Below are 15,540 nucleotides of genomic sequence, written 5' to 3'. Positions count from 1 at the left end.
ATCTGAGCTACCCAGATGGGGGTGGGGAAATGCTTTGAATGCCTGTCTGATATTTGTGTACACTTGATCAAGTGTGTTTTCACCTCTTGTAGAGAAGTTTACATATTGCTGGTAGTTTGGTAACACAGGTTTCAGTTTAGCCTGATTGAAATCCCCAGCTAAAATGTTGACACATTCTGGGTTCCTGTTTTCCAGATCACAGGCTAACTGGTAGAGGCTGGCAAGTGCTTCATTAGTGTTTGCACTCAGAGGTATGTAAACTGCAGTTATAAAGATAGTTGAAAACTTACTGGGGAAGTAGAAAGGACGACATTTAATTATAAGGTATTCAATGTCAGCTGAGCAATGGCTAGTAACAACATCATTGCTTACACACCAGCTGTTGTAGATGTATATACAGACTCCCCCACCTTTAGTTTTTCCATCGAGAGCCTGTAACCTGTCTGCTCTGAATAAGGAGAATTTGTCTATCCCAACAGCTTGGTCACTGATATTTGAATTCAGCCAAGTCTCAGTGAATATAATAATACAGCTGTTCCTTATCTTACTGTTTGTGTTAAAGTCTAACCTGATAGAGTCCATTTTGTTATCCAGAGATCTTACATTAGCCACCAGCATAGAAGGAATTGCAGGCCTTAGTGGAGCTTTTCTTAATCTGACACTGATACCAGCTCTGTTGCCCCTTTTCCTTGGTCTGTCACATCTCCTATGCTTTTTCCATTGATTGTTGTTGTTTATTTGAGAGACAAAGCAGCTACAGTAGTCTGGATGAGTCTTCATCAGTATTACCAGTTCTTTCAGTGATTCAGGCCTCATAGAGCCTGCAGACATCAGCCCTGCAAACCACTCACATGGCGAGCCAGATTCCAGAAGATTCAGCAAAGCAAAATGATCATAACACCTTCCCACATTCGAAAATTCAGTAAAATGTGTTAGTCCAAGTAAATCCACTGCAGAAAAAGAGCTGCAGTGAGTAGTGCATTTGCGAGGCAGAGTAGCCACAGCCATGCAGGGCGCCGCCATTTGTTTTTCTCATCTAGTGTTAAAATATCATTTCAGTGCTGGATTATAGAATGACACTACATACATCTGGTCATCTGACTCTGGTTCCCATTCTACCCCCCTTTACTAGAAACTGAACCAGAATTTAGCACATATGTGTTACCATGCACACACATAGAGTTTTGCTAAGATGTGTTATAGTATCTGGTAGCTATAAAACCATGTAAAAAATGTCCACCCTTCCAGGGTATAGTTCACCCCTAAGGACAATAGATTAAGATTCCTAGTCCTGGTTTTCACAGACATTTTGTCTCTAGCTGCAATCGGAACTGTAAGATCTTTATGGCCTAAACCAGGTAATTTAATTTCAGACTAATTTTCAAAGTTAGCAGGACTGACATTAACCTTTTCTCTTCCAGCACCTTCTGTTACAATATATTCATTTCAAAAGTACACAACAGTCTGACATACAGATGTATTTCTTTTCTGTCCAGCAGGACCCACTGTTGATACATTTTTAACACAAGCAGCTTTACAAATACATTTTCAACACAAGCACCTGAACAAATCAGTTTGATATATAAATGACATATAATTCCTTGCAAAACTCCAGCTAGCTATGCTGGCATATGTTACATATCCACTGCCCTACTTCTCCTAGCATAGCTAGCACTACCTCACATCATCACATGTGTCTGTGTGTGCGTGTGTGTGTGTGTGTGTGTGTGTGTGTATGTGTGTGTGTGTGTGTGTGTGTGTGTGTGTGTGTGTGTGTGTGTGTGTGTGTGTGTGTGTATACATGTTTGAGACAGAGGGAGAGTGCACGTAGATCTCAAGAATATGGACAAAGCCAACAGTAACAGGGGTAAAAAAGATACAAAACTGAGAACAATTTTAATACCTTAATTCAGTTAAAAAGATGATGGAGCAAGAAGTTTCACATTGCCATTCTTTATCTGAACAATAAGAAGAATGAAGTAATGTCTGGATTTATTGGCTGACTGAAATCCTCAGTGATTTGACTGAAAATGTACACATTCTTCAAGGGACAGAGCACATATATAAGAATATTTCTGAATCTGTTTATCTGATCACTACATGATGTGTACTGATTGTACTTTTGTCACTAGTGCAGAATTGGGTTGTAAGCTATGCACCAGCCCCTTGTAAAAGGTGAAGCAAAGAATTTCTACTTGAGTAGCATTGTAGGGTGGTGGAAGCTGTTTGCAATGCTGTCCCACAGTTTAAGTAATCCTGCCCATGGTATAATGATAATAGTAAAAGTCATATAATTCAAAAAACATATATAAAAAAATAGCTATCGAATATGTATTCTTTGGTATCTCAGGATGCAGGAAAGAAGCAAGACACAGGGCTGCATGTAACTCAGTTTTTTTACATTTTACTTTCAGACACTGTCATTACTAAAAAGTAGCAGATAATACAGTGTCAATTCAGAAACTTTGAGACTGACAAATGCAGTTATTTAAAGATATAGACAAATGCATGTCATTTCCTTCTGTGCATTATATACATATGAGCATGATACAGAGTAGAGTATGGATACTAATGAAGCTTTTTGATAGTCAAATCAGTCTACTGATGTTGTAAGGAATAACTTATATTTCTTTCCATGAAGCAAAGTTTTTGTTTGTTGTGGTACTATTTCTGTATTACCATGCACCTGGAAACGATTTATAGCTGTATGTGAATGTTCTTGTTAATATGTATATCTCTATCTATCTGTCTCTATCTATCTATCTATCTATCTATCTATCTATCTATCTATCTATCTATCTATCTGTCTGTCTGTCTGTCTATCTATCTATCTATCTATCTATCTATCTATCTATCTTTAACTATACAGACATACATACACACACACACATATATGTATACATGTATGTGTGTGTATGTGTGTGTGTGTGTGTGTGTGTGTGTGTGTGTGTGTGTGTGTGTGTGTGTATGCGTGTGTGTGTATGTATGTTTATATATATATATATATATATATATATATATATATATATATATATATATATATATATATATAAATATATAGCTTACTATGAAAATATTGAAAGTCATAATAAAATACATTTAGCTGTGCGATTCAGATGTGTGATGTTATGAATAATAATGAGGTCAGAAAGTCAAAGTGTGTGTGTAGTGAAATTATCACATTCCCACTTTCAACATTATTTTTGCAGTTCACTACTGCAAATCACGTAATGTAACATTTTTGCATGAGAGCAAGCCCCCCTGCACCCACCACACCCCATGAAAATTATATATTCCAACTCCATGATTGTATTACAGTGGGGAAAAGGCTGATTTCCCGATACCCTCTGTACTGCGATTTGTAGTCATAATGTCGATCACATATGTGCAAATGCACAGTGGCATTCCCTAGACTGAACGCTCGCAGTATTGCAGATCAGTGATACGGGAATCAACCAAATGATGTTCAAAATTCCCATTTTTGCCAAATGTGCACTTGTCATTGTGATAGCAAATATATATATAATTACATGTATTTTCATCATAATGTACTCCATCAAGCCACAGAATATTGAATATTTTATACTGTTCGGTGATACCCACGGGTTCAGAAGGAGGGACAAATTTGTTTATCATACAATCTGGCAATCAATGTACATTTTAAATAAATGTTCCTACTGTTATCTTCAGTTATAGGTATGCTGAGACACAAAGGCGGTTATCAGTAACATCATTTTTTTGTATCTGTCTGTACTCAGTGACTATAAGCAGTGAAACTGAGGCCAATGGGATATGCAAACCAGACACAAAATTGCTAAGGATACATTGTTTACCTGAAAAAAGCCTCAGTGTTGGTCACATTTCTGCTAATCATTTCTGCTCATCATCTGAGCTGTTGGCTGCTGTGATTTTCCTGTAAATATCAACTGGGCATACAAGTTGATTTAAGTATACTTTTCTCTGCACTTTGCTTATTTAAGATTAATTATTTGTTTCATTGATACTGTGGTCTCTGTCTCTCTACAGTTAGTTGCCAGAAGTGTGAAAAGTGCGGCTATCTGGGTTCATTGGAGGTTGTTACTCTGCTTTTGAAATTCTGTGTTAACTCTAAGCCTGGGAGTTTCTGTTTGCATTATAATCAGTGTTGAACACATTTCTGTGAATCATATCTGCTCATCATCTGAGTTGTTGGCTGCTGCGATTTACCTGCTAAAATCAACTGGACACACAAGCTGATTTAATATACTTTTCTTTGCACTTTGCTTATTTAAGATTAGTTATTTGTTTCATTGAATATTGTTGGCTATGTCTTTCTGCAGTTAGTTTCCCGCCCACCCTTCCTGTTTCTGTTGTGTTAATCTTGGTGGCTTTGGAATTGCCCGCCCCTGCTGTAAATTTGTTTTTGGACACTCCTCCTGGACCCATCTCATTTGCTCACTTAACTGAGTACAGTGAAATCATATTTTGATTTCAGACACTTCTACCACTCCCATCTCCTCTGCTCCTCTGCTGTATACAGAGAGAGCATTTGGGAAGGACATCCCCTATAGCATTTTAATCTGCTCTGTTCCTTCCCACTCCACTTAGAAAAAAAATAATAGTTTATACTTTCTTCAGCTGTTCTTACTTAACTGTCTTCTACCTTATTATCTTAGTTTGCTGTTCTGTGTGCTCTTAAGTGTTCTCCATTTTGATTTTTTCATAATTTACTATTATCTGCACTTGTTTTTTGTTGTTCTAAGCTTGTTTCCCACCTTTCCTGTAAGTAGTCTAGTCCAGATACAGACTTGCTGTATCCAGGACTGTTTTGTAAGTTTCTGAGCCCCCCCCCCCCAGACCTTTCTGTGTTGGAGGCAAGCCTTCTAGCTTATCAGTGGGAGTGCTAAGCACTAGATAGTCTAATCTACCACAAGAGGAGTGATTTCTAGCCCAGACATTGTAGTTTATTGGCTGTTTGGGAAGGTTTTCCATCTCTTTCAACTTTCTGGTTTAAAAGCCCATGTTTGCAAGAGTTTTTACTTGTTTAAGCTCCATGGATCCAGTTTTGACATTCTACAAGAGCCACAGGAAGGAGAAAAAGATACTCTAGGTGCCTCCATTTTGATTTTTTTCCTAATTTACTGCTCTCTGCATGTTTTTTTTTGTCATTTTTAACTTATCTGCATTTATTTCAACTGAATTTGCCTTAATATTGCTACACACTCAAGTGTGCTAGCTTGTACTGCATTTAAAGTGTTTTTGCTACTGTTTTAACTGCTTTTCTGCCAAAAAAAAGTTCTAAGCTTGTTTCCTACCTTTACTGTAACTAGTCTAGTCCAGATACAGATTTGCTGTATCCAGGATGGTTTTGTACATTTCTGAGCCCCTCAGACCTTTCTGTGTTGGAGGGAAGCCTTCTAGCTTATCAGTGGGAGTGGTAAGCACTAGGTAGCCTATCAACCACAAGAGGAGTGGTTTCTGGCCCAGAAATGATAGTTTATTGGCCGTTTGGGCAGTTTTTCTGTGTCTTTCAACTTTCTGGTTTAAAAGCCCGTGTTTACATGGGTTTGTGCTTGTTTAAGCTCCGCGGATCCAGTTTTGGCATCCTGCAGACTACAAGAGCAACAGGAAGGAGAAAAGAGATAATCTAAGTGCCTCCATTTTGATTTTTGCATAATGTACTGCTCTCTGCACTTGTTTTTTGTCATTTTTAAATTTACCTGCATTTATTTAAACTGTATTTGCCTTAATATTGCTACACACTCAAGTGTGTTAGTTGTACTGCAAAAGTGTTTTTGCTACTGTTCTAACTGCTTTTCTGCTTAAAAAAAAAATTCTAAACTTGTTTCCCACCTTTCCTGTAACAGATTTACTGTATCCAGGACAGTTTTGTAAATTTCTGAGCCCCCCCCCAGACCTTTCTGTCTTGGAGGCAAGCCTTCTAGCTTATCAGTGGGAGTCGTAAGCACTTGATAGCCTATCTACCACAAGCGGAGTAGTTTCTGGTCCAGAAATTGCAGTATATTGGCACCAAAACACCAACCATCACAACCCACATATAGAAACACAAACCATACACCCACCTTCATGGGGGCTCTCAATAAGAATTTACCCAAACAACAGAGACCCCTGAGACAGAAATGAACTCGACCACCACAACACAACACCAACCCCAGAACACATAGCTCACGATCACAGTGTACCCCTCAACCCAAGACCTTAAGGCAAAACATTTTGCCCAATGTACTAATCATGATAGGTTGGGAGGGTGGCCTAATGGTTAAGGTGTTTGCCTTACAAACACAAGGTGCGGGGTTTGAATCTCACAAGGGATAATTGGCTAGGCTTAAAATGGCTCACAAGGGCAGTTAGCCTAGTACTAATCTATGATCCTATGATCTATGATCTATGATCTATAGGAGACTCAATTGTGAGATACACTGATGTCCCACTCACTAGGATGAACAAGGAGAAGGTGACAGTCAGTTGTCTATCAGGTGCCAGGATCCGCCACATAACACATGGACTCACGTTACTCCACAAGTACAAATATGACTTAATCATTGCCCATGTGGGTGTGAATGACCTGAGATGTACCTCCCTGGACTACATGAAAACAGATGTGATGGAACTCTCAGATTATGTGGCCCAGGCAGGTATGACCCTAGCCCTGAGCAGTATTCTACCATTGCCCAGAATGATACCACAGTATGAGCAAAAAATGATTGACTTCAACAATTGGCTATGTTTCTGGTGTCATTCTAAGGGGATTCAGTATCTGTCTGCCTGGGATGACATGATCGACAGACCTTGATCCCTTGCCAGAGACAGCCTGCATTTGTCACCCCTGGGATTCTAGGTACTGGCTAAGGCTCTTGCCACCCCTGTAGTGCCTTTTTTACGCAGTGTTCCAATGACCAAAATTCCACCATAACAGCTACAAACAAATGCAATTTGAGGATCATGCTGTTCAATGCTAGAAGTTTAAATCTCAAGATGCACTTACTTAAAGCTCTCCTCAAAATGGAGAATGTCGACATCTGTGCTGTAACAGAGACCTGGTTTAAAGAGGCAGAAAGCACCCCTGTGCTCCCGGGCTACAACTCATTCCATATCTTTCAGCCCCAGAATACAGCTGGAAGCTCCAAAGGTAGTGGTGTCTCCATATTCTTAAAGGATAAGCACACCTCTAGACTGGTAGCCCAGCATAATGCATCTGAGATACTTCAGGTACAACTAACACTGGGTAAGATGGCAATACAAGATGGCAATACAAGTCATAGCCTGCTACAGAACCCCAAACATGTCCCTAGACTCTTACTCCAACTTCCTAAGCACCCTAGAATCTATCAAGGTCCAACCCAATACTCTCATACTGGGTGACTTCAACTACCCCTCCATCAACTGTGAAAAACTATTCAAGTACCAATATACAGACCCAACGCTTTCTGGAATTTATCAATTCCAATGCCCTGGACCAGCTCATTCTGAGCCCCACTAGAGGAAGCAACATGCTCGACCTGGTTATCACCAACACGGGAGACGATTGCTCCACACCTATAGTCAATTTCTCCCTGGTTAAATCTGACCATAAACTGATCACCATGGAAATCTCCATCTCACCTACACCCCCCCCCCACTAAGGAGACCACCCTGAAAGACTTCTCTAAAACCAACTTTGGGGTCCTAAAACAGACGTGGCTAACGTCTCAGCACCCATGCCAATGGAAAATAACTGCATGACTGCCGAATCGTACATAAATTGCACTGTATGAGCATGTACACAAATGCATGGACCTTGCCATACCAAATAGAACTAAGGCACTCTCCTCCAAAAAAGTAAGCCAATCTGGTGGTCTCCAGATATCAATAAACTCTACAACAGAAGGAAGAAACTGTTGCAGAAAAAATGAAGTCACAAGACTGGAAAATCTCCCTTATCATTCTCAACAAAAAGCTGAGATCCCTTATCAAGTCCTCTAAAGCCAGCTATGAGGGTAGAATTGCAGCTGACACCAACAACAACCACAAAGCTTTCTATAGCTATATCAAAAACCTCAAAGGAAATACCCAGATTTGCTCTGAGTTATTGCACAATGGCACCTCCTGTACTGAGCCAACATACTAGCCGGCAGATTCAATGCCAACTTTACCCACACCCCCCAGGGCCCTATCACAATACCAGAAGAAAGCCTGGTACCCACCATTTCTGTGGCACAGGTAAAAGTTGCATTGTCCAAAGCCAAGAATACAACATCCATGGGACCTGATAATATCCCTGGCTGCATCCTACGTGAGCTGCAAAATGAACTGGCCACACATTTGTGTGTCCTGTTCAATCACAGCCTTACCTCAGGCTATGTGCCCAACAAATGGCACCCTGCTACAGTCATCCCGCTCCATAAAGGGGGAGCAACTACAGACCCCGGGAACTATCACCCCATTAGCCTGATGAGTCTGGCATTCAAAGCTATAGAGCACATCATCGTGGCCCTGCTTAACAAAAATATAGGCAATCTCCAAACTCTTGACCCCACACAGTTTGGCTTTGTCAAGGAGAGATCATGCCTGCTGAACCTGGTTGACTTCTTTGAGGCAGTCACCAAGGCTGTGGATGAGGGTAAAGCAGTGCATACAGCCTACCTTGACCTGGCCAAGGCCTTTTATACCATTCCCCACTCAGGTATCATTGATAAACTCACCAAACTAGGCATCAATCCTTACATCACTAGGTGGGTTGCAAATTGGCTCACAGACAGGACTCACAGATTGAAAGTTGTGGATTCCAAGTTAGACTGTCGACCAGTCATGAGTGGAGTCACACAAGGCTCGGTCCTGGGCCCTCTCCTGTTTGGCATCAACTTCTCAGAAGTCCAGGACAACACAGAAGGATTCTGGCTGAACAAGTTTGTTGATGACTGCAAGCTAAAAGTCATTATCAACTCCCCAAGTGATGCAGACATCCTACAAAAGGGCCTCTCTGAGACCAGTGACTGGTGTCGGAACCATGGCCTGAATCTTAACTCCAAAAAATGCGTTATCATCCTCTTTGGAAAAAAACTCAGTTCCCATGAATTACCACATTGATGGGAGCCCACTGATCACTGGACACCCAGATCGACAGCCACCTCACCTTCAACCACCACATTGCCACTGTGGTCAGAAGTTCTTCTACGTGGCACATCTTATAACCAAAGGTTTTGCATCCAGGAAAAAAGAGGTCATTATCCCTCTCTACTCATCCCTCATTAGACAAGTCATTGAATATAATGTCCCATTTGACATGTGCCTGATCACACACCTACAACAGCTGGAGAGGCCACAAAAGTACCTCACTAAAAGGATCCTAGGCCTTAAACACATGTCCTACATGGAAAGACTCAAGAAACTTCAGCTGTTCTCAGTCTCTTATAGCCTACTTAGAGGTGATCTCTGCTTGACTTACAAAGCCATGTCCGACCCAGCCCTACTTGAAATTCTACACCTAAAGAAATCCCAATCCCCCCATGCCACACGCTCCAGAGATCACAACCTCATTACCACAATTAACAGAACATGCTGAAGCGGGAGGTTAATCTCCCAAAGACTGCCCATAGTCTGGAATAAGCTTACCATTCATGTCAAGCAGAGCACCTCGCTGGCCCTCTTCAAGAGAAATCTTGACGAGTGGATGGGTAACAAAAAGTTCACTCCAGGGATCATTCCGATTGCCCTACTGGATAGGGGTACTGTGAATTAACATTGGGTGGCACGGTGCCTGGACAATTTTTGGGGGCTAGGCCTGTAAAGGCTCCAGGGCCATTAGCCTTGTACTCAGCTATGAACCTATGAACCTATGAAGATCACTTTCATTCTATCACCAAATTCACAGATTCATATCGGAAATTTCTTTCATTTTCTAGATTCTAAGCTATGGCAGCAGAGTAGGAAGAGTGTACATGATATTGGTAAATATTCCTTTTTTGTTTATTTTTTTAATACCTTTATTAAATTATCACTTGTGACACAAACACATTTACATTTATATAAAAGTAATCAAACTCTATTAACAAGTTAAAATTAACAAACCTTATGCTTCAAATATATTGCTATGTATCATATAACCTAAGCAACTTTACATAAATGATTCAATTCCTGCCCCTTTTTTTAAACAAGAAATATCTTTATTAAACCATCACTTATAGTATAAGCAATCATACATTTATATAAATGAAAACAAACCACTCCAACACAATCCTAGCTGCAAGCATTTTACATCACAAACCATACTGGCACATTCCCAGTTGCAAACATTATACATCACTTATAATCTACCCAATCATTTTCAGTCAAACATTACGTAGCTCATTTAAGTCCTGCCTTCTTTTAAACCTCATTCCTCCCTTATATGTATTGTTCCTACAATTCTAATTTTTTCCTATGCAGTTTGCCCCTACCTTTTTCTAAAAATCTCAATTCCAGTTGTTTTATCTCTTTTATTATATTTACTACTTCTAATGTAGCTGGCTTAGATTAGTAAATATTCCTTAAACACACAAGGCTATGTGGAATGAGGGGAGGCAGTACTGACTGTGAACTAAATCAAAATATTATGTCTTTTAATGATGTTAGTAATTCTGAAATGTTTGTAAGCTAAATGCTTTCTTTCCAATATACCTGTAGAATCTTACGATGCAAAACAGCTTTTCATGGCTGAACAAATAGTGGAAATAAAGAGAAGTAAATGAAGCCTCATACCTTTAGAACTATGTAAAATATTTACTGGACAGTTTAACTACATATTTTCATTTATGGCAATTCATCCACATAATAGCAGCTCCTTACTAAGATATATCAATATATTTTAGCCTTTTTTTAGAACAAAATAACATACTTATTCTCTTTAAGGACAGGGAATAAACATTTATATATTAATTCAAACCCAGGACAAAATGCATGTTAATTAATCGAAAAAAAAATAAACAAACAGTACTACTAGACTAACTGAAATATATTAACTCTGACATTAATAAACAAACCTTAAGAAAATTCATATTTTACATCCCACAAGTTGTAGTAATATGTTACATATTTGTTATGCATGATGAAGGACTATTTCCACAAAGGAACGGCATAAATATTGCTTGAAAACATAATTATACATCAATTTTTTTAAGACTTTTCATGTTTTATGTATGGGGTGTTAGACATTTCACCAAACCCATTTGAAATAACAATGGAATCAAAAGAACACACACAGTGCAATTTTGTGGAATGTTCTGAAGGAAGCAGAGGCATCATTTTATTTTTATTATTTATTTATTTTACATTTGTTGACCGGGCTAGTCTAACTGGATATATGTCCATTTTCAGTAGAGGCCCGGGGAGAAAAGCTCCAAGGAAAAAACATACAATTTAATAGAGAGTAACATCAAAACAGTTTTATACAGCAATAATTATACAATAAAAGCTGTTTTATACAGCAATACATTTAGCATAACATGTTAAGCTAAAGAAATTCTGAAAAGAATATAAAAAATAGAAGAATTAAAAGTTTTTTTTTTTTTTTTTTTTTTAATTATAACCTACTCTTACTAGAAACAGATCTTAGAAGGGTAGTATACTAAGTAGGTTAAAGTATACTACATTTACATTTTACATTTGTTGACTGAGCTAGTCTAACTGGATGCATGTCCATTTCCGGTAGAGGCCCGGGGAGAAAAACTCCACGTATTTGTACAGAGTAAATAGATGCTAAAAGAATAGAAGTTAGCAGTACAAAATAGCATTGATTCTTATGAGATCAAGAACATCATTAGAAATAATTGGGCCATCTTCAAAGGTAATAAGGATCTCCTACAGAAACTAGGAGATGAACCCAGATTTGTGCAGAAGAGAGCTAAGAATTGTAAAGATTTCTTTCAAACCAAGTTAAATAAATGTAAGGTAATGGAAGAAAGAAAAGGTATGTTTAAATGTTTCAATTGTAATTATTGTCAATTTTTATACACAGAAAGTAATGAAATATTATTAGGAAAAACTATAGTTAAGGTTCCGGGCAAATTTACTTGTAAGTCCAAAAATGTAGTTTATTTATTAGTATGTTTAGAATGCATGTGCTTCTATATTGGTAGAACAAGTAGAGAATTATATAGAAGGATATATGAGCATCACTATGCAATAGGTAGAGGGGATGCAAAAAATGCAATGGCTAAACATTATATAGATAGCAAATGCAAAAATAATTTTAAATGCTTAGCTATTGATGCAATTCACCCCAAAGTTATAAACATTAACATTGAAGAAGAGTTGGGTTGGCTTGAATACTGCTGGCAAGTCAGATTAAATGCATGTTTTTACCCTGGACTAAACAATAGAGAAGAATTCATTATGTATCTAAAAAGAAAGGGGCTTAAGCATTAGCTTTAGTATTCTTGTCTTTTTAATTAACTAATTCCAAATTTATGGGTTAATTATGTTTCAATTGATGTTTTAATTGATTTTAGAATGATATATAAGTGTATTGCTTTTGCTTCACCACCAGTCTGAAGAAATCTCCAATGTTAGGAGATGAAAGCGCTCACTTGTGGTGGAATTTTGGAGTGATTCGTGTTTGGAATAAATCCTGGTTTTACCTTTGTGCTGTGTCTGTCAACGCTTTTTACTTTTGGAGTTTGTTTTGCGATTTAGCGTTCTTTTTGGCTGCTTTTGTGGATTTATAACTGGATGCATGTCCATTTCCAGTAGAGGCCCAGGGAGAAAAACTCCACGTATTTGTACAGAGTAAATAGATGCTAAAAGAATAGAAGTTATACAGTGCTGTCAAAAAAAATCAAAAAATTATAAGATAATACAAGAGTTTTAACAAATACTGTAGAATAGAAATCTAGTTCTTTAAGGTACAGAGATAACTTTTACTTATATACATAAAATGTGTGTACTATAGGATATGTTGTTAATTTGTAATAGGTAGTAAATGAAGGAAGGGTGAGAAGAGTGAGTGGGGGGGGGCAGAATTAGTCAGGGTTAGTACAGGTGCATAGCCAGTGATTACTGAGATATGGTTTTAGTTGTTTTTTAAAAAGAAAAAGAGAAGGGAATCATGAGGATTTCCCACTGGGAAGTAGACCCCCATTGCCCTTCCCTCTGAGAAGCTGTGGTCTTATTGTCCATATATTTATTGGGTAGTAGGAATGACAACACCACAGTTATCTGGCAATAACCAGTACAGTGTCATTGATAACTATAGCCCCTATACAGTCCCCATGACCCATGATAGGTTTGACTGTGGATGCTGGTGGGGTCATCCAGAGTGGTGATGAGGTTTGGGAGGACTAGTCTCATGCTGACTTTCTCCTTCCTGCTGAAGGTATTAGCTAGATCTTGTTGCATGGCTACCATCTGGAGGAGGTCATGAGTACCATCCAGAGGAAGTCAGTGGCTCCTTCAAATAGCAAACTAGACATGTGCAAAGACTGTATTCTAAAGAGATGGTATGTGAAAAAAACATACATATTTAGCAATGTGGGGTCAATCTAAACATGGCCAGCAAGAAGGAAGAATGAGGACGTACATGTAAATCCTGTGTCATTAATGATGGTGGTATCCAGAGAACAAGAGCTCATGTCTGTCCACTGAAAGAAATACACTGAGGGCCCGTCTAAAGCACAACCACAGTGAAGAAGGACATACCAACCTCACCATCCCTGGGATGATATTTGATAATGCTTATGGCAGTGCAAGGTGAATGACAGGGCCACTGTATCACCTAAGTGTTTATGGTCAGGCAACTTATAGTATTAGACACGTACCCAACAACAGAAAGGTTGCAAAATTATTTCTGAAAATAATGTTTTCCTTTAAAATATTCTATATTCTTAAGTATTATGAGTGACTGTCTTATTTGGCTATATGTGTTCCACTAAATTGCTTTATATTATATCAAGTTATATAGTTTTTTCATTTTCATTTTACAAAACCAATGTGTCTCACCTGCACATAGAAATCCCATTCTGTTGTATAATGTATGCTTCTTTACTATTCCTTTTTATATGTTTATTATTCATTTTTATTTGTCCCTTCCGTGTTGTGAATTTCTTTTGTATACATTAATTTTCTTCTTGTGCTGTATTTTCTCTGGATTGAGTCTACAACCATTTTTTGCTTTTTTATTTACAGCTTTGCTTTATTGAATATGTGGATAATATGCTTGGCATATTTATTGTTGATTAATTTGTGTCTGTTGCATGGATATTAACTTGCATAGTTACATTTAGAGACTTTTTTCTGAGCATTTTTTTCAGAACATACAAAGAAAAGAAAACTGAAAATAAAGATCAGACCTTTAAATATTGGACATAGTCTGCAATAAATTATCAAATGAGAGTCGTGCTATATATCATTGCAGGCAGGCATTCATTATGAATGAGGTGTATGAATTAATTGATTTGAAAAAGTGCTTAGATGGTTTGTATTACAGACTTGCATAGACTAAACAATTTGAAAAGCACTTGGTTGTCAGTTTATTACAGGGTGAAATGAATAAAGAAATGAAGCCATACTGATCCTTAATATTGTTTAGGAAGACATTAAAATTATTGCATATAATGCCACTGTTTGATTAGTAACAACTTCTGAAATAGTAAACGTAAGTATTCAGTTATCCCTCTTAGCTATTCTCATTAGTGATATTCTAGACATTTTTTAATCTGAGGAAATATGTGTATTATAATAGGCAAAAATGCTTATTAAAATTTACTTTTTTCCTCATTTTAAGTACTCCTTTTAATATTATTTTTTTTCCACTGACTGGTTCCACTGTCTCTTGGTTTTGTGATAGTTTTAGCAATCATTTGTATAAAATGAAGCATTTTCTTATTGTTTAATAATCTAGTCAAGTCCAATTCATCATCACATTACCATACCAGGCCTGTCTGTCGAGAACTATTTCTTTTAAGTCCTTCTAAATTCATATTCAGTACATCAGTAATGCAGTCTATTGATCTTAGTCTCTGCTTCCACTTTTTCTTTTGCCTTTGAGCTTTTCCCAGAGTCAGTGTTTTCTTTAGTGAAGTCTGTCAAAACATTATATACCCAACATGAAGTTTTAGTTTTACCATCAGGTCTTCCAGGGAAAAGCCATGATTTATTTCATTAAGTGTTTACTGATACACTATTCTCATAATACATGGAATTCTCAAAACACTGCATTTCAAAGACATTTGTTTTTTAGCAAATAGCCTTAGTTATAGTCTAGCTCTCACAGTCATTTTTAATGTTTTAACAGATGTGCTATAAATTTCATTCCAAAAAGCAAGTCTCTTCATTTCATGGCTGCAGTCCCGAAAGTAGTGATCTTTGAACACAGGAAAACAAAGATTATCCCTGCTTCCACTTCTGTATCTATTTACTAAGAATTGATAGCGCTAGATGACATAATTTTTGTTTTTTGATGATAACCAGATTAACAGCCTTTATGTTTTTTACATTTAACTTCATCCACAAGCTCTTCAACAACTCTTCTTCAGTTTTAACAATTACTAAACCCCCTTCCCAATCTTGAGCTAATCAGTTATTCCATGT

This window comes from Protopterus annectens, chromosome 10.part0, assembly GCF_019279795.1.
Source record: "Protopterus annectens isolate FY-2018-M chromosome 10.part0, PAN1.0, whole genome shotgun sequence".
Lineage (NCBI taxonomy): Eukaryota > Metazoa > Chordata > Ceratodontiformes > Protopteridae > Protopterus > Protopterus annectens.
This window is presented reverse-complemented; position numbering follows the sequence as displayed.